General features: G+C 37.8%; 1 long non-coding RNA gene across 1 annotated transcript in view; it reads right to left on the reverse strand.

The window, feature by feature from the left end:
• The window catches only part of LOC123861841 (uncharacterized), a 184012-nt gene that overhangs the window by 43745 nt on the left and 116180 nt on the right, over positions 1-24087 (reverse strand). The gene's annotated exons all lie outside the window — the stretch shown is intronic.

Here is a 24087-nt window from a genome sequence, read left to right on the forward strand (position 1 = left end):
ATTAGCATGCATTTGTTTTAGAATAAGAAATAAATAAATAGAAAAAGTATGGAAAAGGATATAGTATAGTGCATTCTTATTTCTAATAGAAGAGGCCCCCCATTTTAACATGCGGAAAGAGAGGAAAGCCACATTGATTGAGCAAAGACTATGTCCAGGCATTTTCTTAGATGGTTAGAAACATTAATCTTATTTACTTCTCACCACAACTTTTCAAGGAAAATATTATCATCCTCATTCCATAGATTTAGAAACTGGCTCTTACTGAGAGTATATGACTTGCCTTTGGTCATGCAACAAGGTTTCAGACCCCAAGTACAGTACTCTTTGCGCATTCCCATAATACCTTTCTTTTTATCCTATAGACAATAGGCTTGCCTATTGCAGAGAATACCAGTCTGACTTATGACTAAAAAGGAAAATCATGTGCAGTCCCTAGGAGCGCTATATGCTTTTTTATTTGTAGTTCCCTAATACACCAAATATCAATTCTTAATGAATTATTCCTAGTTCCAATGAATTATTGCACTGAATCTATTATATCCAACCAATTGGTTTGCTTGTTGATCAAGTTTTCCCAGTAGATAAAATGGAAAAAAATATCAACCACTTACCTGTTTTATTTTTATTTTATTTATTTATTTATTTATTTATTTATTTATTTGAGAGAGAGAGAGAGCATGAGAGGGGGGAGGGTCAGAGGGAGAAGCAGGCTCCCTGCTGAGCAGGGAGCCCGATGTGGGACTCGATCCCAGGACTCCAGGATCATGACCTGAGCCGAAGGCAGTCGCTTAACCAACTGAGCCACCCAGGCGCCCCCACTTACCTGTTTTAAACTAATGTAGTTCAAGCAATTGCCTGAAGTGTTCCATAATTGATATTAACTATGCACCTAATACCACCCTGAAATTTTAATTTGTACATTCCAGGTTAGAAACAAAACATGGAGCAAACAAATGATTCAAGTTGAATGTAGAGACTGTCACTTAATGAAAGAAAAAATTTAGAATTATAAATTAACAAAAGAGTTTTTTTAAAAAAGCACATAGTCAGGAAAGTTCAGATTGGATTAATATATATCAGCAAGATGCTAAAGATTCCAATATGTGCAGCAAGATTAATATTTACAGAGAAAAATAAGCAAAATGATTAGATATTTTTGAGAAATAAAATTACTTCTAGCCATCAGGAAAATGGTTTTTCTTGGAAAGTTTTAGTGACTGAAATTAGGGACAAATGGGATTTCAGTGAGGTTCTCTTGCTTGATCTCAATGCTGGTTAAATGTGATGCTCAGTTTGTGTTTTCTGTTTGTATATCACTGTTCAATAAACATTTCTAAGAAATTATGTCTAGCAGTGAAGACTAAAAACACCCTGACTGGTTTTTAAGGATTTTTTTTGCATCTTTGCACTATAGATTAAAACAAACAAACAAGAGTCATGAGAATAGCTTATATAGTCAATATCTATTCACTTGCAAAAGAAAAAGACAAAATAGAGGCACCTGGGTGGCTCAGTTCGTTGGGCATCTGCCTTCAGCTCAGGTCATGATCCCAGGGTCCTGGGATTGAGCCCCACATCGAGCTCCCTACTTGGCAGGGAGTCTGATTCTCCCTCTCCCTCTGCCCCTCTCCCCGTTCATGCTCACTCTCTCCCTCTTGTGTGCTCTCTCTCTTTCAAATAAATAAATGAAATCTTAAAAAAAAAAAAAAGAAAAAGGCAAAAGAAAATCTCATAAAATCATTTCACTAAAGAAAAAAAGATGAGTTCCTCTTAGTATTCCATAAGTATTTGACCTGGGATAAGAAGGGGTGATCTAAAGTCCTCAGACACAACAGGCACCCAATTAACTCCCCTTTCTTCTTACACTCATATGCACACATGCACAAATACACTAACACACATACACACACCCATGCATGCACCCCAAACCAGGTAAACCATTCCTGAAAATAAGTCTCTGATCTATAAAGAGTCACTATTGAGCAGGACTCAGACACTTATATTTCTAAGGGTTAACTTTAGGATAATTTTAATTAGTGTCAAATCTGACAAGCCAAAATGCTTTGTAGGGTTATTGCTGATCCATGACACTCTTATTTTTAAAGTCAATTATTTGAACCCCCAATTCTATTGAAAGCCTATTAGAAGATAATTTTAAAATAGCACACTTAATTTCAACAGAAGCTAGTAATTCTCTAACTTTAGAATTCATAAGGATGGTCTGGAACATTTGTTGACTACATAGACTTTTAATCTTTATGTCAGAGACCTTGATTCAGTAGATCAGTAGGGCCCGTCCCAGAAATCTATACTTTCCTGAAGCATGCCAGGTAATTCTGAAACAGATAATCAGCACACCACACCTTGAGAAACACTGCCATTACTAGAACCTCAAATTTTAATTTCCTGCCAAACTCTGCATGGGATTCAGAGAGATCACAATACAAGCAGTGTGCATGGACCTGAATAACCAGATGGTTTTCATCCTGGAAATCTAACAATCGATGATTTAATACCACGCTAGAGTAAAACAAGGGAGAACAGCACAACAGGACAGGTGACTTCACCATGTTCTCTTAGTAAGTTTGACAAGATGTACCCTGGCTAAAGTATTGTACATTTGTAAACTTTGTTCCAGTACTTTCACAAGCCTTCATCCTATGAAACACAATAGTTTATGTGAGGGAAAAGGGTTCAACTCAGTAAACTTTTATGACACCCTGACCCATGGTTGGCTAACACCTAACAAAGACTTTGGCTAGCTAGCAGGCAAACACTCCTTTTGGAGACAAGCCCCATCCATGGAAGCTGTTACTCAACTTGTCACAGCAAGTATACAAGCATTACATCTGGACTGTCATGGGCTGTCAATCACAGAATGGCTTACTAATTTTCTGCAACCTAGAACCTTATCATGCTAGAGGCAGCAGCTACCTTGTTTACCCTCATTCTTAGGCAATCTTTCTCTGCACTATCATTTTGTTCATTAACGTTCTTGCATTGACAAGAGCCAAAGAAAATTCAAATGCAACCCAGAAACAACAGAAATGTGTCATCCTGGAACAGACATGTGGTCCGTCCAACCTAGGCACCTGCTTCTCATGATGAGTAATGCCAGATGTTTCGGGGAAAGATATAAGTCTCTATTACACATGTGCTTTATTCAATTGTGCAATGATATATCACAAGGGAGTTTTCTTTTTCTGACCCTGGGTTAACCAACAGTTGCAGCCTAATATTTCAAGACAACAGCCCTTGAACCCATTACCCCTACATCCTTTACAGCACCCTCTGAAGAAAGAAAAGAAAAGAAAAAAGAATATTTGTTCAATATGTTTCCTCATCAACTCTGGACCAAAGCAATTATACTTGTAGACAACATTTCCTGGTTTCCATTAAGAAGATGGCTGGATATTTGATATAAGGATAATATTTGTTAGATACAGTAGGTAAATGAGAACTAGTTCACATTTGCAGATTGCTTGGAGACAAAAATCTCTATGCTGATAATGTTCAAAGTTGGTATTAGGAAAACCTTCCAGAATCTGTATAGCTGACAGCATAATTTGGGTAAAATGACAAAAAAAAAACAAAAAACAAAAAAACTAGCAACAATTGCAAGAATTTTAAACACTAACAATTTCTCTTTGATTATATATTCTTGAAAAAATTCAACAAGAAACAAAACAACAGTGTGATTTATTCATTTGTTGAACAAATATTTATAGAGTACCTTCTCTATTCACTGTGTTAAGAACTAGGGAAGTAGTCATGGGTTTTACCCTTATGTGGTCAAAGAGAGGAAATGGACAATTGTTAGAGAAATAAATAGATAATATAATGACAAATTGAGATATATGCTCTGAGAGAAACCAGTATGGTTATAACAGAGAAAAACTAGAGGAACCTCCTTAGAGTGGCCAGGTACAGCTTCTCCAAGAGGTGATGTTTAAGCTGAAATGAAAGCTTAAGAAAATTAAGATCATGTCAAGAGCAGAAGGGGAGTGTTCAGAGTAACAGAAACAATGAGTCAAGTCCTACAGGTAAAACCAAGGTTGGTGTGTTGTAAGAACTGAAAGGAAAGGGAAATCAGTGTGCCTGGTAGTCAGTAAAAATCAGATCTTATAGGACTTTGTAGGTTATTGTGAAGAGTTGGGGCTTTATAATAAATGAGATGGGAAGCCATTAAGGATCTTCAAGTTGCAAAATGGTATAAACATATTAACGTTTTTTAAAGATCACACTGGATACAGGGGAAGAATGTAATGGAGGAGGTGAAGAGAGTTTGGGGAGGTCTGTTAGAGCACTGATTCTCTAACTTTAAAGTACACGGGAATATCTGGTGATCTGGTTAAAATGCAGATTCTGACTCTCCAAGTCCAGGGTGGGACATGAGATTCTGCATTTCTAACAAGCTCCCAAGTGATGCAGATGTGGTCCACGGACCACACTCTGAATAATAAAGTATGAGAATACTTTTACCACAGTCCAAACTTTTGTCTCTTTCAAGATGGTGGCTTGAGTTAGGATGGAAAATGTGGTAATGGAGGAAATTTGACAGATTTGATATACATCTGGGAGTTAGAACTATCAGATTTGCTATAGCATGCTTCTTTACATCATAGCAGTGTAGAATTAAGAAGACCTCTGAAACCAAAATTTATGAAGGTAAAAGTGGATCCAGAAGTTCTGGTCTCAACACTGGGTATGGATGGAGATAACAGCTGAGGAATTAAAGTCAGACGTGGAAACTTTCAATGAGTAGGCCAGAGCTTAATTTGGGGGATAACTTAGAGGGGGTTGAAGGAGGTGGTAGGTGGGATAGAGCTGTTGTCTGGGGCTCAGCCTGACAGCCAGGGAGTTATCAACAGTACATCAGTGAGACCAGATGACCAAAGATGCACAAGAAAGAACCTCGAACCTCAAACTCAGGAACTTTGTTCTCTGCCACATTTTAGCTCTGTGTCTCTGAAAAAAAAAAATCACCAGTCCTTATATCTATTTCTTTATTTAATAAAATATGATGCAATGAGATCATGCACATGAAAACATTTAGCATGACACCTATCATAATGAGAAGGTATTAATAAATATCAAGTGAATTACACTTACATGTTTCCATGGGGGACCACTTCTGCTTATTCTGAAGATATAAAAAGAAAATTGCTTACTTAGCTATAGGAGGGAGTGATTTCATAATATGGAGTGTGTCCATATGCAACCCATGTTATTTCTGTTCTGGTAAAGATGCTTTCTGACAATGAAGTTGGAAAGCCTTTTCTTAGGGGCAATAAGTAAGTATCACCTTTAAATTCAAAAATAGTCCACACTTCTGCAAATGCTTCAAAGGTAATTCCAATAAAATATAATATTGTTAATACAGAACTTAAAGAGCTTATCCAGTCCCTTCACCATACCTGAAAGCACCCCTAAAAGACTTATGTTTCAAAACTCTTTTTTTTTTTTAAGATTTTATTTATTTATTTGAGAGGGAGAGAGTGAGAGAGAGCATGAGAGGGGAGAGGGTCAGAGGGAGAAGCAGACTCCCCACTGAGCAGGGAGCCCGATGTGGGACTCAATCCTGGGATTCCAGGATCACGACCCAAGCTGAAAGCAGTTGCTTAACCAACTGAGCCACCCAGGTGCCCTATGTTTCAAAACTCTTAGGAAGGGATCGGCAACACTGAACTTGGCTCTTTCAGGTCACCCTGCAGTGGCCATCAAAATTTTTCTCTTGATTTGATCTCAGTCTTCTACTGTTGTTTGTTGTATTACTTGTACTAAGACCAAGGCTTGCTGACTTTATCTTTCCTGGTTAAATTTAAAGTCATTCATTTTACCACACTTGCAGAGGGAATAGAAAATACCTGGTCACCATATTCCAGTACTCAGGTCTGGTGTGAAGTTAGATTGACTTCAATTAAGCCTCTTTTGTAATTAACAGCAAATACTTGCATACAAACAAAGTGCCAGAAGTCCCCCCAAGCTGTTTGATCTCTAAGTGGGTAAAACATGATCCCTGTAAACATACTCTGCATCATTAATTCATAGTGATTATAGTTTTCCCAGTGATACAAAGGCAAATTCAGTCTTTTCAAATTACATATATAAAATAATTAGCTTCTTTATAATCTTAAAAGACATGGGTTTTATGGCTCTCTCAGGATAGGGAAGAATTTACAGAGTACAACTTGTATAGCCCTATGAGTTTGTTTACTTGTTGAACCCTATGCCTGAAATAAATGACCAGGGATCTTGCCCCAAAACCCACTACATCTACCCAATCAAGGCAGATGTAGTATCAGTGACCACATTCCTTTTCTTTCTCTGCACTAGAATAATTCTCAGATTCTGAAACAGGGCCTCTGAAATTTCCATTGGCAATCCACTCTGATAGAAAAGGAGTAATAATTTTGGTCATTATCATTGTGCATGCTCTTTTAGGCAAACTTTAGGACCATATCCAAAATATCACATGCAACTCTAGCCCTCTGTGAGAACTTCTCACAAAACATTTCTAAGTCAATTCCTCAATTGCACAGAACCTTTCCAATGCAGAGGAAACATCCAGGCATTTCCCGCTCTTGTGAAACAATCACTGTCCACTTCCACTCATAACCAGGGCAACATCGAGGAACTAAGTAGTCTAACCACACGAACTTCTGAATCCTACAGACCAGTCCTTCCCTTCACTTGGTCTCATAATAAATAATGCCAAATTTGGGGGTTTCAGAGTTGAAAAACTTTTAAGAACCTAACAGTTAGGCAATTATCTCTCACCTATATTTCTGAAATGACCTTGATCAAGCTCTCCCTACTGCCAATTCACCTCACTTAAATCCATCCTACACACTGACCCCAGAGGGAGATATCCAAGGTGCAGATTTGATCATGGTGCTCAGGCAATGGAAGAGCTTATATTTAACACATTAAACCCATTGATATTCTTGTCTGACTCTCTCACTAAACTGTAAAACATTTAAGGCAAGGAACAAATCATATTCATCCCATTAATCCCACAAGCTAATACCAGGCATGGCATTTAATAGATACTTCATAAATGTTTATTGAATGAGTAAATGTTAGGTCTTTAGAATCACAGATTCCCAAAAATGGAGATCAAGGAAAAAATCGGGGGGGGGGGGGAACAGTAAATGACAAAGATGCCAAAGTATAGACTTTCTCCTGCATCTTCCCTTTGTTCCCCAGAGCAGTTAAAGTAATATCTGAAGTAAATGCTTTATATCACAACCTCCTGCTACATCCAGAGCTTCTGAGATCACCATCACTTCCCAAGTGATATGCAAGGAAATCACATTTTACACCAACACATTATTACTGAAACAAAGCAAAGCTGTCCTCTAGGTTTTAAGTAGAATGGAATGGAATGTTTTCTGAACCCAATTTCACTAAAATGGATGTCAATACATATCCTCCAGTAATGATATCTCAATATCATCTGCCTTTCTATGCCTACCACACACACACACACACACACACACAGGTTTTTGATACAGCAAATCCTACTTAGATATACGGGGGGTAAAGCTTACTCACCCTTAACTACCATTCCTCCTCGGCTCCCCTAACTGCATTATAATCATAGTCATTACTGCCTTAATGATAGTAATAATGCTTTGTGCTTCTACAGCACTTCTCAGATGATCTCAAAGCATGACTGGATCATGACTGTAAAAATTAAGAACATTTGCCTCCTCTGGAGATGGCGTTTGTAATAAGGGCGAGAGCTCACAGACTTGTCTGACACCCACAAGTCAAAATTATGAGGAGGCTTGCACAGATTTCTTTTATTTAGCTAGGAAAGGGTGATTTTATGGACACAGGTCAAGACAAGTCTCCAGAGGAGCCCAGCAAAGAAGAAAGACCTACTTCTTATTCAACACTCTCTGACCTTATCAAATACATTTCATACTGACAAGGAGGAAGAAAAAATTTAATGCTTCCATAGTTTAAATTTGCAAAGTGCCTTTCAAGTCATGACAACAAATTGACCAGCTGCCCCATTTAGTCTTGTTCTTCGGTCTCAAGCCAAACCTCCATATGACTCAAACTTCTTGTCCCCCTTTCATGCGACACTCTCACAGCTCCCCCAATATCTCACTGCAAGTTCTATATGGTCATTATTATAATTATGTTCCCATGATCCCAGGAAATCACTTAGAAAACTCTACAAAACATAAGGAATCCAGTTCACCCTTCATGAGGACCAACCATCTATTATTATTATGCCAGGATAAGGCAAAGCACTGGGAACAATATGTAAAGATGTACTCTCTGCCCTTGAGGAGTTCATATTCTTTGTAGGCTAGAGATCATGAGAAGGGATAATTGGTCCTGCTTCCACACCATGACTGCCCCAAGAAGTTTATTCTCTACATGGCAGCAGAAAGACAAATTTAAAATACAAATGAGATCATATTGCTCATTTGCTCAAACCCCTTTGATAATTTCTCAGCACATTTAGAATGATACCTAAATTCTAACCATGACCTACACAGGGCTCCCTGGATCCCTTGCTGCCTGCCTGTTTCTCCAGTTTCATTCTTTTCCCTGTGAACCTTCCAAATTAAAGCACATTCACTTCCTTTCTGCTTCTTTAAAAATCTAAGCTTAAACACCTCCAGGCTTCCACACTTGCTGCTCCATCCTCTTATAATACACATCTAGACCATCATATGACTTGTTCCCTCATTTTATTAAGCTCTCTCCTGCAGCCTCAACTCAGAGAAGCCTTCCTTGACCACTTCCTCTAACATAGCTATCCCAATCTGTGATAGGTCAACTCTATCTTTTTAGCCTACTTCATATTTTTTCACCATACTTACCCCTATCTGGCATTATAATATATGTGTTCATGTGGTTGATTGGTCACCATTGGTCCTCTCCACCAGAATGTAAGCTCTATATGGGCAGGGATTTTGTTGTGTTCATTACTGTTACCCAAGCACCTAGAATAACACTGCACATAGTGTCTGCTCAATAAATATTTCTTGAAAAATAAATAGTGGAAAAATTCTCTATACCAATTTTCACCTAATAATACCACTGGATCACCTATTTGCTCCAGGTACCCTAAGGATTCTTTAAGGTCTTCAAGATGGGAAAAGGAAGGGAATGGATCTTTACCTATTGAACTGAGACACACTAATGTGGGTAATATCTATTTGCCCACAGTCATCCTTTACTGTCTATAATCCCAGGTCTCTCTGTCCTTTACACATTAGGCACTATAATTATGATTTTATTACTGGAGACTGGCTGTCCAGTCATCAGGAAACATCCTTCTTTGACGTGTGTTGCCCCATGGACATAGATAGGCCTGATAACTGTGCCTCTTTGTCTAAATCTGCTCCTATTTCTTTTGAGCAGGCTTAAACTTGATGCATTCATATATCCCAAGAAAGTTTCCTCATGAGAACAATAACAGGAACTGGATTGTTTTCATAAACCTTCATGTCTATCTTGTTAGCCCCCAGGGGTCAATTTTTTTTTTTTAATCTTGCTTCCTTATGGGGTATTTCAAACTATCAAAACAAGTTTGTGCAACAGAAAAGCAACTTGGTTGGATTCACCAAGAGCCTGGCAGTGTATCTATAAATACACACAATTATTTGTGCAAAATATTAATGGGCAAAATGCAAGGGCACAAAAGTCAAGCTTATCAAAATGAGCACACAAATCATGAGATATACCACATTGGTGCTTTTGAAGTTCTGATACGTTCAAATAAGTCTTGGAACTTACTGTAATGTCTCATTCATAATTGCCCCTAATTCTGTATAAAGCTGCCTCCCCAGCAAAGATCACTCCCTCCTTTCCACCCCAATGCCCAGTAAGTATATTGGTTCCCATTGCCAGCAAGCAGCACCCTGTGGCATGTGAGAAAACAGGTTGATGGCATTGTTTTTATACCTCTTTTTTGCTTTAACAATCAGTTAACAGTCGGCTTGATCTCATTGGCTGACAACAATGTTAATTCAGAAAATGTGGTTTCCAATCACACAGGATAAGCACAGTTTTCCCAGCAGTATTTCATGCCATCACCTGTCTTTCTAGAAAGTGAGGTAAAACACTACAGGCTTACCAAAATATTTATTAGTCATGATACTGGTTTTCTTTTGAAACTGTATTAGACTGAGCTAAAAACTGCTTTTCCATTTCTGAACCTAAAAATGAACCAGAGCTAAGTAGCCACACACCCATCTGTTCATCCACTCACCTATCCCTTTTAACATGCATTAAACATCTACTCCAGGGCAGACCCTGCTAGAATCGCAACTATAAGTATTAACAAGACACGGTCCTTGCTCTAAATCAATTATCTACCTTCAACCAAAGTTTTTGTCTTCAACAACAGCAATAGCTTTTAGGTCAAAACATACGTAGTCTGTGGAGCTTTACACCTACTAATATCCCTTTCATGGCTCTCTACCAAAGCTTTAATCGAATCCATGCTCCAAATCTGTGATGTTGGGATTCTCCTATTTCCTTGATTATTCATAGTCTATAATTTACAAAGTACTTTTCACATACAGCATTTCAATTAATCCTCGTAACAATCTGTGAGTTAAATGTCATAAACCTCATTTTATTTATTTTAAATTTTTATTTGAATCACCCAGTGCTCATCACAAGTGCACTCCTTAGTCTCCCTCACCTATACAACCCATCCCCCCACTCACTTCCTCTCTGGTAACCATCAGTTTGTTCTCTATAGTTAAGAGGCTGTTTCTTGGTTTGCCTATTTTTTCCCCTTTGCTCCTCTGTTTTGTTTCTTAAATTCCACCTATGTGAAATCATATGATATTTGCCTTTTTCTGACTTATTTCACTTAGCAAAATACTCTCTAGCTCCATCCCTGTTGTTGCAAATGGCAAGATTTCATTCCTTATGGCTGAATAATACTCCACTGTTTATTTCATGAATCTCATTTTATAGAAGCAAGAGCAGAACCTCAGGAATGCTATTTCACTTGCCCAGGGTTACACATGGTCTTCAGGGTAGAAATGGACATTTCCGACTCCATGTAACTGCACTGTGGCTTCCAGTTATCAGCTGGATTGTCTCCTTTTAGTCTTCTTTGGTTGCATACTCCATTAACAAATATTTGTTATTTTTTAAATATTTATTTAAATATTTAAAAATTTATTTATTTTTAATAAATTTATTTATTTTTTTTTGACTGCTTCATTTTAAAGAATGTCCTGGGATTTGCTCAAGAGAATATAAAAACCTGCTGTCCCTGTTTCCATTTCCAGACCCAGACATGACCCTACTACATTAAAGCATCTGCTTTTGATTTTACATCTTTCTATCTTAAGGGCCATCTTTCTGAACTAAGGTTTAAAGTAGCTCAATAAGCAGCAAGTGTGAGATGAAGGTAATGAGGGAAGTGGTTCTGGTTAAAAAGTGGCAGAAATTACAGAACTATCTATGTAACCTGAGCTTTGGTCTCTGTCAAGCACCATGCTGGCTCTTTTCTTTCAAAATCTCACTTAATCTTTACATTTGTCCTACAGTAAATATAACTGTGTCCACTATAGAGATGAGCCAGTTTGGGCAAAGACACATAGCAAAAGCCAGAATTTAAATTAATGCCTATCTGATTTCAAAACTTGTTCTTTTGGGGGCACCTGAGTGGCTCTGTCAGTTAAGCATCTGACTCTTGGTTTAAGCTCAGGTCATGTGCAAAATATCTGATAGGCAGGAGTATTCAATCCTTGACAGACTGGTCAACTTCAGTTCTGAAGTTGATCGGGTTGTTTATCTCTGTGTTCCCTGAATCTAGAACTAGTTGCCTCTATAGTTTCTAGACAAATACTATAAAATATCATGCAGAATCTGACTTAAGTAAATGTCCATTTCAGCTCCATTTCAGAAAGGGTCAAAGCTTTTCTCCATAACTCGTATCATTTTTTTAGTTCTTTTCTTATTTCGCATAGTAGTTTTTAGCCATAGTGCTTTTTCCCCTTGCCCCACCTAGAGAGAAACATAAGTAGATTAGAGGAGAAAGGGATAAGTCACGTTGCAATTCTTCTGCTGTACTTGAGAAACACAGGTGGATGAGCAGCTAGATGCACCAGAGCCCATGGCAAGTGTAAATGGGAGGCCATGAATATAGATGACTACACCAAAGCTCAGGTTACATAGATAGTTCTGTAATTTCTGCCACTTTTTAACCAGAACCACTTCCCTCATTACCTTCATCTCACACTTGCTGCTTATTGAGCTACTTTAAACCTTAGTTCAGAAAGATGGCCCTTAAGATAGAAAGATGTAAAATCAAAAGCAGATGCTTTAATGTAGTAGGGTCATGTCTGGGTCTGGAAATGGAAACAGGGACAGCAGGTTTTTATATTCTCTTGAGCAAATCCCAGGACATTCTTTAAAATGAAGCAGTCAAAAATATAAATATTTCCGTTAGTCAAAGGATACCAGATTAAGGTTTGTCAAATCAGGGACTATGGGAACTTCTCCAAGTGGAAAGGTTTACATGAATACTGAGGCACTCATCATTACCAAGAACTTTTGTGGGACATATGCACCCTTCTCCCTCATTTTCCAGATATGATGGTATGGGATGTTAAAGAAAACAAGAATTAAAGGACACAGGCACTGAAAGGAAAAAGAAAGGAGAGAGGGTGGGTGGCATAAAAAAGAACAAGTTTTTTTAAATAAAGATTTATTTATTTGAGAAAGAGAGAGAGAGAGGAGAGAGAGCATGTGTGAGTTTGTGGGAGAGGAGTAGAGGGGGAAAGAGAGGGAGGGGGAAAGCATCCCAAGCAGACTCCATGCTGAGCATGGAGCCTGACAAGGGACTTTATCTCAGGACCCTGAGATCATGACCTGAGCCGAAACCAAGAGTCAGATGCTTAACTGACAGAGCCACTCAGGTGCCCCCAAAAGAACAAGTTTTGAAATCAGATAGGCATTAATTTAAATTCTGGCTTTTGCTATGTGTCTTTGCCCAAACTGGCTCATCTCTATAGTGGACACAGTTATATTTACTGTAGGACAAATGTAAGGATTAAGTGAGATTTTGAAAGAAAAGAGCCAGCATGGTGCTTGACAGAGAAGACCCTCAATAAAGACAGGTGGCAGTGACTGTTTTTTTTTTAGAGTAAAAAATTGAAGAAAGAGAAGAAAAGATGTTCTCACTGAACGGCATGTCATTCTCAAACCAGATTTTTAAGAAATTTCTATTTCTAAAATTCTATCTGGATAGTCCAGGATCTTTTAAATAGATTATTATTTGAACTATTCTGATAATTCTATAGTGTATGGATACAAAGGTAAAGCTGCCCAAAATAAAAACTGAAAAAAGGTTTTGAGTGCACTGTTCTCAATCAGAATCACTTGTGGAGCTTTTGAAAGAAATCAAATCCCCAGGTCTGACCTCCACCTAATTTGTTTTTAGTAGGTCTTGGGCTGGGCTTAGACATTTGTACTTTTTTTTTTTTTTTTTACATTCCAAAGGTATTCCAACACCCAAACAAGGTTGTACACTGCTGTTATAAACACTACATAAAATTGGGCATTTGGGCAATGTGAGGCTTCTCCTACCACTATCCTAAATTAATGCAAAACATCAGTAGGGAAATAGACATTCAACATTCAACATTGCAACTTTCTTTATCAGATTGAAACCAACAGTTACAAAATATTTTATTTTCTGCATCTATTTGCTCAAACTTCTCTGTGTTTATACCCATCTATAAAATCAAGATAAGCCCTACAAGAAAGACTATGGAAACACAGTAAACCTTTCCTCTAGAATGTACTCCAAGTTTTAACCAATCTTTCATGGGTCTATATAATGACATTTATAACTTAATGACATCTACTTCAAATGTGTAGAGAAGTACACCCTTGAAAATGGGGCAATGACTGTATGTAGCTTGTCATGTTCTCAGGAGTGATGGGGTAACATTACATAATTGACATTTTGCTTCAATTTGTTTGGCTCCCTCCATCTGCATGAGTTATCAATTGGTGTATGGAAAATGAATTACTTCACTTCCGAATGGGTCATGAGGGAATTAAAACAATCAAGGCTAAATGGCTAATAATGTACCATGTTCCAGTAGAAGACCCTTCATTGTCCACTGATCCTTATGGAGTACACTTTTAATTCAAAATTACAGTTTTGATTGCTTTAAAAACTATCATTTCTACCATTCCAAAAGGAATATCGTTATAAGAATACAAAATATTCTTATACAGTTAACCATTTTTGAAAAGCTTTGCTTGCAAAACCCAAATGAGCTTATAATACATTTGTTTTTAAATATGCAACAGAAAAAAATGTTCCAAATAAATTTTAAAATGAAATGCCAGAAACTTGGGAAAATGTACTCAGTGGGCCAAGAAAACAAAAGAATGGATGGTGATGAGAGTTTCCCTTCTCTTTCATCAGGTTCCACTTAGTGAAGGTCAGTCATGCAATTGCAGATAAACAAACAGAGGAACTTATATTTAAACATGGTACATTCCTAACAGGACTTCTCAGCACAGGAGAGAGAAGCCATCTTGGTGCTTCCCTACCTCATGGAAGCACCAGCTGCTCCTCATCACTTGGGGAGCAAGTTGTAAAGAACACTAGTGACTTATAATTAAAGTGAAGAAATTCCATTCAGATGTAATCATAAAGGGAAATGACAGAGACACAAAAGAAATGCAGAAATTAAAAAAAAAATTAAACTCACTAAAACCTTAAAGGCCTGAAGTGACCCCAGATTATTAAAAAAAAAAAAAAAAAAGATTGGCCTTAAAAGAATTTTCCTTTTGATAGGAAAGCCACATCAATTGACATGAATTCTGAGAAAAGAAGGCCTTGTTGGTATGAACAGATACCATTTTAATAGCTTAACAATACAGATCAGCTGGTGAAAAAGGAAGGGTGGCAGCTCATCAATCCTCTAATTATTTACTTTCTTTAGGACACTGGAAGATTTTACAGGAGTTTCCAACACTGAGTTTACTAAATACGTTTAGTCTTACCAAATAAGTTTAAGGTAAAATCTCTTTGAGATACACTGAATATTTTCCGTCTCCCATAAACATTTAGATATAATGGAAGTTTCTATTCAATAATTTTATTTCATTGTTCATTTGCACTTTCTCTCCCCACCCCCATTCGTCTATCCCCTTGCTTTCTCTCCTTCTCTCTTCTTTGAATAAAGAGAAAAGATCCAATGTCTTTTTCACTATGTTCTCAAGACAGCTAAGCAGAAACACACCACTGTGGTGATGAAACAGATTAATCTTTCATTGAAATAGTCCTTCATACATTTTTTGAACCTGAAAGGAAATTACAGAAACAACCTAGCCTCATGGGCATAGTGATGTAGGCAAGAGCACCATCCAAAATATTTGTAGGGGCTACCAGTTGCTTTAGTACAGTGTGGGTATATGGCAAAAGAGGGGCCTGATGTGGAAGAGGAGAAAAAAATGATATATCAAAGATATTTGCACCATTTGCTTGCCAAGTTACCAAAGTACTGGCCTCCTATAGGTATCAGAGACAGCTGGGGCCCTTTAGCTTCAATTTTTATATATGACTTATCACTTGGGGTAACTTTACATTATAAACAGCTAGTTCGACTATTTGAATAGTTGGGAACCTAAAATAATATATTCAATGCAGAGACTTTAATGAAAGTCTATTAAGACTTGCTTACCAGATTCCATCAGCTCTCTTGGTAACAGCACATTCATAAGCTTAACTCTTCAGAAGGAGAATGAAATAGAGGAAAGCACATGAACTGAAGAGCAATGGAGACCCCATTTTAGAAGCTCTACCATAGGCCATGTGACTTTGGAAATAATAACATTTACTGAGAAATCCCAGACACTGTTATAAGCCCCTGACATGTATTAAGTATAGTCTATATGATAGCTGTATGAATTAGGTGATATTATTTTATTGATATTGAAACAAATACAGTTTCAAATGGCTAATTATTGAAAACACCAATATTTGAAATCATGGTGCTAGCCGTTGAGTGATGTTCTTAACCTCTATGCTATACCATTCCTTGGCATTATTTGTCTGACTCTAATCAATGAGAAGGTAAAGACTGTGATGATTACATAATACATACAATGTCCTTAACATTTAATAGTGCTACCCTTAAGGGGACTTCTAATTCCAGTCATGAGGAGATAACATAGACTAGATTTATCCTCCTACCTTAAACAGAAAAACTAGAAGGGGATGGAGGGATGTGAAAAAAATGATATTCAAATATACAACAGGCAACATAGGCCAGTGGTCCTTGAGAAAAATAAAACAAAATGATCTCCCTGATTGACACCACCTATTGCCTACAGAGTTTCCAGGCTGCAGTACAGAAAAGGGGATCCCAAATAGAACCAGAGGTCTTTCTGAATTGAGGAGACAAGAGATTGGAATTCAAGGAGGCTAAAAGAGCTAGAATTAGTGGGGCAGAGTACCAGAGAAGGAGTTACACAGACAGCAGCCCCCAGAAATCTGAAGAGGGGGTGCCCTTGAGTTTTTGGCTGAATACTGATGTGCATGCATGTGAAAGGAAACTATCCAAGGGTTAAGGAAGAAGAGGTAAACAATTCCTGAAACTCACACAGGGCTGAGAATAGTTCTATTCCAACCATGCTGATTAGAAAGATCTCCTTATACATGGGGAATTGAGTCTTCACTATGGCATTACCTTAGAAGTAGGGCTAAATTAGTCTTAGACTACAGGTTGTCCTATCCTAATGATAGGGTCTGTCCTAATGAAACTTAAAAGCAAGGCTTAAAAGGATGAGACTGATTCCAAGAACTTTAACTGCAAACTAGAACATAGCCAAACAGAAGTCATCATTCAAGTACATATAGTTCACAGTGTTGGCATCCCATCAAAAATTACCAGGCATGGAAATAAGGGGGAAACTATGACCCATTTTTAGGAGAAAAATCTATCAATAGAAATAGATCCAGAGATAAAAATATGACAAAATTAGTAGACAAAGATATTAAAACAGCTACTATAAATAGGTCCAAGAAGGCAGAGGGGAAAAAACATGAACATGATAAAGAGAAATGGAATATGCAAAAAGAACCAAATCTGACATGAACAAATGCACTGAATGTGATTGAAAATAGATTAGACATTGCAGAAGAAAAGATCAGTAAACTTGGAGACAGAGCAATAGAAAATATCCAAAATAAAACAAAGAGGAAAAAAAGACTAAAATACGAATGCATCATAAATGTGGAACAATATCAAATGATCTAACATGCAAATGGAGAGGGGAAATACTTGAAAAATATAATGGCAAATATTTTCTGAATTTAATAAAAACTATAAACTCACAGATCCTATAAGCTCACCACACCCCAAGCAAAATAAACACGAAGAAAACCAGTGAGTGCACATATTTAAATTGCTGAGACCAGTAATAAAGAGAAAATCTTAAAAACATTGAATGAAAAATGCATTATATATAGAAAACTGAAGGTAATAATGACAGCAGACTTCCTCTGAGAAACTATGCAAGCAAGATGACCATGTAGTGACAGCTTTAAAAGTACTGAAACCAAAACACTTTCAACAAGAATTCTACACCCAGGAAAAATATGTATCAAAACTGAAGGTGAATTTGGGCGCCTGGGTGGCTCAGTCATTAAGCATCTGCCTTCAGCTCAGGTAATGATCCCAGGGTCCTGTGATCAAGTCCCACATTGGGCTCCTTGCTCAGTGGGGAGTCCAGTTCTCCCTCTCCCTCTGCCCCTGCTTGTGTTCCCTCTCTCGCTGTGTCTCTCTCTGTGGAATAAATAAATAAAATCTTAAAAAAAAAAAAAAAAACCTGAAGGTGAATTTAAAACTTTTTCAACATTAAAGACTTTCAACATTTCAACTTTAAGAATTGATCACTAGAAATTTTTCAGAGAGAAAATGATACCAGATAGAAATTCATATCCACAGAAACATGAAAAACCCCAGAAATATGTGAGTAAATATAAAAAACATTTTTTGCATTTGTTAAATTTCTTTCTTTGAGAGATAATTCAGTGTTTATAATAAAATTAATAATAATGTAGTATGGATTTATATGTAGAAGTAAAATGTATGATACTGATATAAAGGATTTGGTTTGGCACAAGTCAATTTCAGTTTAATGATATGCAAATGGGAGTCCTTATATTAATGCAATCACTTCATTAAAGCACCTAGCATAGGACCTAGCACATAGTCATTAATCCTAACCATAGATGTTACATTTATTCCTGAATAATTTGGATTTTTATACTGGAAGGTAGAAGTACATTATTCAGTGCCATGACAGGCCATATTGAGGTTGAGGAAAAAGGGAAAATCAGAAGTGCTGATCCTGTTTTTATTTAAAATTTTGATATTGTGTTCATCATGGACTTTTTGCATTATTTTTAATTTTTAAAAATATATTAACAGGGCGCCTGGGTGGCTCAGTTGGTTGAGCGACTGCCTTCGGCTCAGGTCATGATCCTGGAGACCTGGGATCGAGTCCCACATCGGGCTCCCTGCTCGGCAGGGAGTCTGCTTCTCCCTCTGACCCTCCTCCCTCTCATGCTCTCTGTCTCTCTCTCTGTCTCAAATAAATAAATAAATAAAATCTTTAAAAAAAAAAAAAAAGACTTTAAAAAAAATAAATAAATAAAAAATAAAAATATATTAACATATTATTAATGCGGGAGGGGTTGATGCCTAAGTCTAGTGCCTCATCCTCATCCCAGCCCTGTATCACTTATGTAAATAAAAGAAGTGGAAGAGGGGCGCCTGGGTGGCTCAGTCTGTTAAGCGACTGCCTTCAGCTCAGGTCATGATCCTGGAGTCCCGGGATCGAGTCCTGCATCGGGCTCCCTGCTCAGCAGGGAGTCTGCTTCTCCCTCTGACCCTCCTCCCTCTCGTGCTCTCTGTCTCTCATTCTCTCTCTCGCAAATAAATAAAATCTTTAAAAAAAAAAAAAAGAAAAAAAAGAAGTGGAAGAGAGGCTTATTCCTTGATTACATAGCCCACTGATCAAATATTGTGGAGTTATAGGCCTGGCCTCCCACTCTGAAAGAATGGGAGATACCATATCCTAAGGGTGAAGTGTTTTCACTATTCAAGGCATTTCCTATGCCTTCTTTCAAATACCCAATTCTCCTAAAAGTATTTCGACAAAGAATTCAGTTTACTGAAAAGTTGTTTGCACAACTCTTCATAAAAATGTTTTGCTGGCAAAATTACTTCAAACAAGAATAGTAATTTGGTAACAGTGTTCAGTTTGTGTCAAGTATTGTTCTCAGCATTCTACATATGTCAAATGATTTACTTCTCTCCATAGTCCTATGAAATAGGTACCATTTTTATCTCTATGTTTATAGATGAAGGAATTGAGATCCTTTAAAGTTACATGACTTTCTCAACATCACACAACTGGAAGGTGGCAGTCAGGATTTGAAACTAGGCTTCTTGATCTGGGGCCTCACTCTTAACCGCCACACTACATGGCCTTTCACTCCCAAACTTAGCTGGCAGAGATTCAGAAAACCATAGGATGTTGGTAGGCAGCAAACACATCTAGGACCCTTTAATTCCTGCTTTTTATGGTCCCAGATATTGACTTGACTAGTATCATGGATGGGTAAACCACATCAACAGCTGGTTCCACTGCCTAAATATTCAGGAATATAAAAGAACATTCTCCGTGATTTATAGTTAAACTGGCTATTCACTGGCAGAAAGAAACACACAACACACACACATACATCCTTGGAGTATACATGGGAATTCATTCCACTTGTCAAGAGGGATTTGTGTACAAAGCAAGAACACTTGGATCACTTAGGCCTGAACCCCTTTTTCTCATTATGATATCTTTGCAGTCATGAAGTCTCCTGACAGCATGTCAATTTGGAAAATGGTATCTCTGTTGAAAGCTTGATGAGTACATCTTATTTTTAATGCTAACTAATTCCTGCTTACAGATAATCCTCTTCGAGTGATGTTTACACAAGATACACAGAAATGACAGGATAAAAATAGTTACTATGAAATTCTCCACAGGCTATAAACAGTTTTAACTTTTGGCAAAAGGACTTTATTATTTACATACTCAGACAAATATAGGTCATGCTCTTCTCAGATTATTAATGTTCTTCTGCAAATAATTGACAGTGTGTGAATATACCAACTGAACCCCTTACTGTGTCTTAATTAAATTCTAGCAATCTTGTTCAGAGTCTTGTATATCTGGTTTATCTTAGGGTCATCATTAATATATATCAATAATATTACAGTCAGAGATCTTTTCTTGCCATACTACAGTCAGAAGTAATTTATTTCCAATGATAAAGTCTAACGCCAAAATCTCAAGATTCCAATCCCCCACTGTCCAAAAGTCCATAAACTTCAAATAACATCAACTCAAATGCCATAATCTTAGTAGAGAATGAGGTTCCAGATTCGGTAACTGAAGTAAAGAGCACACTGGTTTACATTAAAACAATTATTTCTCTGTCAAATCCTCACAGCAAGAACAGAATCTCAGTTCAACATTTTAGGCCAAATGAAGCATCATGTTTATAAATAAAGCCTTCAGTCCTTTTCCTCTCTAAGCAGTAAATTCTTTGCAATCTCTGGCATTTGCAGTATGAACATCTGTCTGATTTAGTTGTAGGACAAAGGACTCTGTTGTAGGACTCTGTTATGGAAAAAGCAGCATTTCTTCACTCACCCATATCCTAAAACATTCTTAAAACGTAGGTGTCCTATGGAGTCTGTGGTAGGTGGAATAATGACTTCCAAAATATGTCCACATCCTCATCCCTGGAACCGGTGAATATGTAAATTATACGGCAAAAAGGACTTTGCAGATATGATTAAGCTTAAGGATCTTCAGATGATGAAATTATTCTAGATTGTTCAGGTTGGCACAATTAATCACATGGGTATTTAAAATAGGAAAACCTTTCTCAACTGGGTTTAGAATCAGAAAGAGAGATAAGAGTACAGACGAATGGCCAGAGAGATGCAGTGTTGCTAGCTTTGAGACAGAGGAGGGACTGGACTTGGATCCCCTCACCCTGATTATGAAATCCAGCATTCCTTGACAGCTAAAACCCTATGCCCTATGCCTACTGAGTGGCGTACCTTGCAGGAATGCAGAAGCAGGATGCTTACCAAAGGAGGGACTCAACGACAAAGATGAGTGAAGACTGGACCTAACCAGTCTGCATCAAGGTGGGCCCCAGTGCTGACCTTTCATCCACTTTTTCTCTCATTTTAATACTAAAAATTATGCCCAGGGGCAGAGATTTAATATGCTAAAGAGACATGTACATGTTTTACCCACTGTGCCTATGGGCCCAACTTCCTGTATCTCTCCCTGCTCCTCCATGCTTAGATGTCACTCCTTTCATGCCTTAGCCTCTTTAAATACAGTTCCCGGTCTTTGTTCTGAGAGTCGGTAGGAAGGGCCCTTTCCTTTGTGCTGCCTTCCTTGTGAATCAAGCATAAGCCCTGATAAAAACCTTGCCTGGAAATTCTCACTTGGCCCCATTTGACTCCACTACTTGCGGATCCCAAGGACCCGAGTCAGTAACAGCTTTGAAGATAGAGGAAGGGACCACAAGCTAAGGAACATGGAACACTCTCTAGAAGCTGGACTAGGCAAGAAAACAGACTGCCCCCCTAGCGCCTTCAAAAAGAAATACAGTGATGTCAACACCTTGATTTTAGCCCAATCACACCTGTGTCACGCTTCCAACCTGCAGAACTGTAATAAATATGTGTGTTTTAAGCGACTAAGTTCGGAGTAATTTGTAACAGCAACAATAGGAAATACAAAATATATTCAAGTTCAGAGGCAACTCAGCTTCACAAGGAATATGACTGCACCTTTACAATAGGTATTTTTAGCATCTTTCCTACCAAGAGAAATGCCTTGTGATGGTTAATTTTCGGTGTCAGATAGACTAGCCATGGGGTTACCAGAATAAACATTATTTCTGGGTGTGTCTGTGAGGGTGTTTCCTGATGAGATTAGCATTTGAATCATAGACTCAGTAAAGCAGATTACCCTCCCAAATGGGCATCATCCAAACCATTGAGGGCCTGGTTAGAACAAAAGGTGGAGGAAGAGGTAATTTTCCCCTTTTGCTTCCTGCCTGTCTGAATTGGGACATCTCATCTCATTTTTTTCTGCCCCTCAGACTGGGATTTATACCCTTAGCTTCCCCAGTTCTCAGGACTCAGAATAAATTAGACCATGGGCTTTCTTGTGTCTCCAGTGTGTAGATGGTACATTGTGGGACTTCTTTGCCTCCATAATCTTGTGAGCCAAGCCAGTTCTACAAAATAATATATATATCTATATACATACAGATACCCTTGTATCATACTGGTTCTGTTTTATTTATCTGAGAGAGAGAGAGAATGAAAAGGAGGGGCAGAGAGACAAGGAGATGCCCTGCAGAGCAGGGAGCATGACTTAGGGCTCTATCCCAGGTCCCTGAGATCAGGACCTGAGCTGAAGTCAGACACTTAACCAACTGAGCCATCCAGACACACCTGAACTTTCTTTTCTTTATACAGAACCATGTATGGTATTAGGACATAAAGAATTTATTAATCTTCTATTTTCCAAGAAATAAACTAAAAGAGTATTCTTAGGTACTGAAACCAAAACCATAGAACTAGAAACCTCAAGTTTCAACAATTTTTCATCTGTCCCTAAGATACAAGATCCTCAAAATTTCCTAACAATTAGCAACTTTTGATTTCTCATATCTTGGGTTTGCCATCAGGTTGTAAGGATAAGAGATGGGGGAGGAGAGGTAAACACAGGCCTGACTCCTGGGTGATTTCCTTTGAGAGCACCAGAGTTTCACATCTACCTGGCCGGTCAATTTATCATTTACTCATTCCTTAAGCAAATATGGATTGTGCCTCTATATTTCCAGGCACTGTGCTAGATGCTGGGGATACAGTGATGAATATGACAGGCTGTGCTTCCATCCCAGAAGCTGGAATTTACCGAGTTTACAGAACAATGAGAGCTAACAGGAGAGTAAGAACTTCTCCCCAGCTCATGAGTACCTGGTAGAGAACTTTGCTCTGCAAGAATGAAGACAAATGACTTAGTAACTACTGAGACTCACTTCACCCTCCAGGTGACTTCTAGCTTTGCATTTAAACCCATTCCTGACCAGCAAGAGCAGAACCACAGAGGCCCTACAACTTCATTCTATTCTCTGCTCTCCAAAATGCTTTCTTTGTGCACAAGTTGAGCAAGCCCTTTAACCTGGTTGTTCTCAAATTCTAGTGTGCAAAAGAACCACCTGGAGTGCTTGTTTAAAATAAAAGTTCCTGGGCTCTCATACAAGATAGCCTGATTAGGTGGGTGGGACATGAGATGCAAGAGTCAGAATTTTTAAACAAATACTCCAGCTGAAATCTGCTCAAATGACTACAGATGGCACTTTGACAAACTGATTTAACTCCTACATTTTTCATATCCATAAGGCTATGATGTTATTACCATTTTTAAAAATAATTTTTGGTTTATTCTGAATTTTAAAAAATTTTATTCATGTTGAAGAAAAAAAAATCACACAAACAATAAATCAGCCCACCTTCTTTTATACAGAGATAACCACTGTTAACATTTGGTAGGTTTTCTCCCATCTGTTTCCTAACGGGAACTAAAAAATATTTGAAGTCATTCTGTATATAAAGCTCTGGGTCTTGCCAATTTCAAGTAAATATTATAAACAATTACCTATCTGATTAAATCCTTCAAAAACGGAGTAGCTTTTGATTGGTCTTCTTTTAAGTTGCTTAGTAAAGCTTATGAATTTTCTGTCAATTATACATACTTTGTAATAACCTTATTCTTAGATATTTTCAAATTTTGTGATTATTAAAGAAATTGTTTCTATTATGTTTTCACATTTTAAAATCCACGGATGAAAGGTTGCTCTAAACTTTGCTGTGAAAGAGAGGAGAAGGCAAGGGGGTCAACACTCAGAGAGGAAGACCCTTTGCTCTTCTTTGCTACCACCTTTATTGGTCCTTC

Source organism: Mirounga angustirostris, unplaced genomic scaffold, assembly GCF_029215605.1.
Source record: "Mirounga angustirostris isolate CCGP_5_RB_7025 unplaced genomic scaffold, mMirAng1.0.hap1 SCAF_9, whole genome shotgun sequence".
NCBI lineage: Eukaryota > Metazoa > Chordata > Mammalia > Carnivora > Phocidae > Mirounga > Mirounga angustirostris.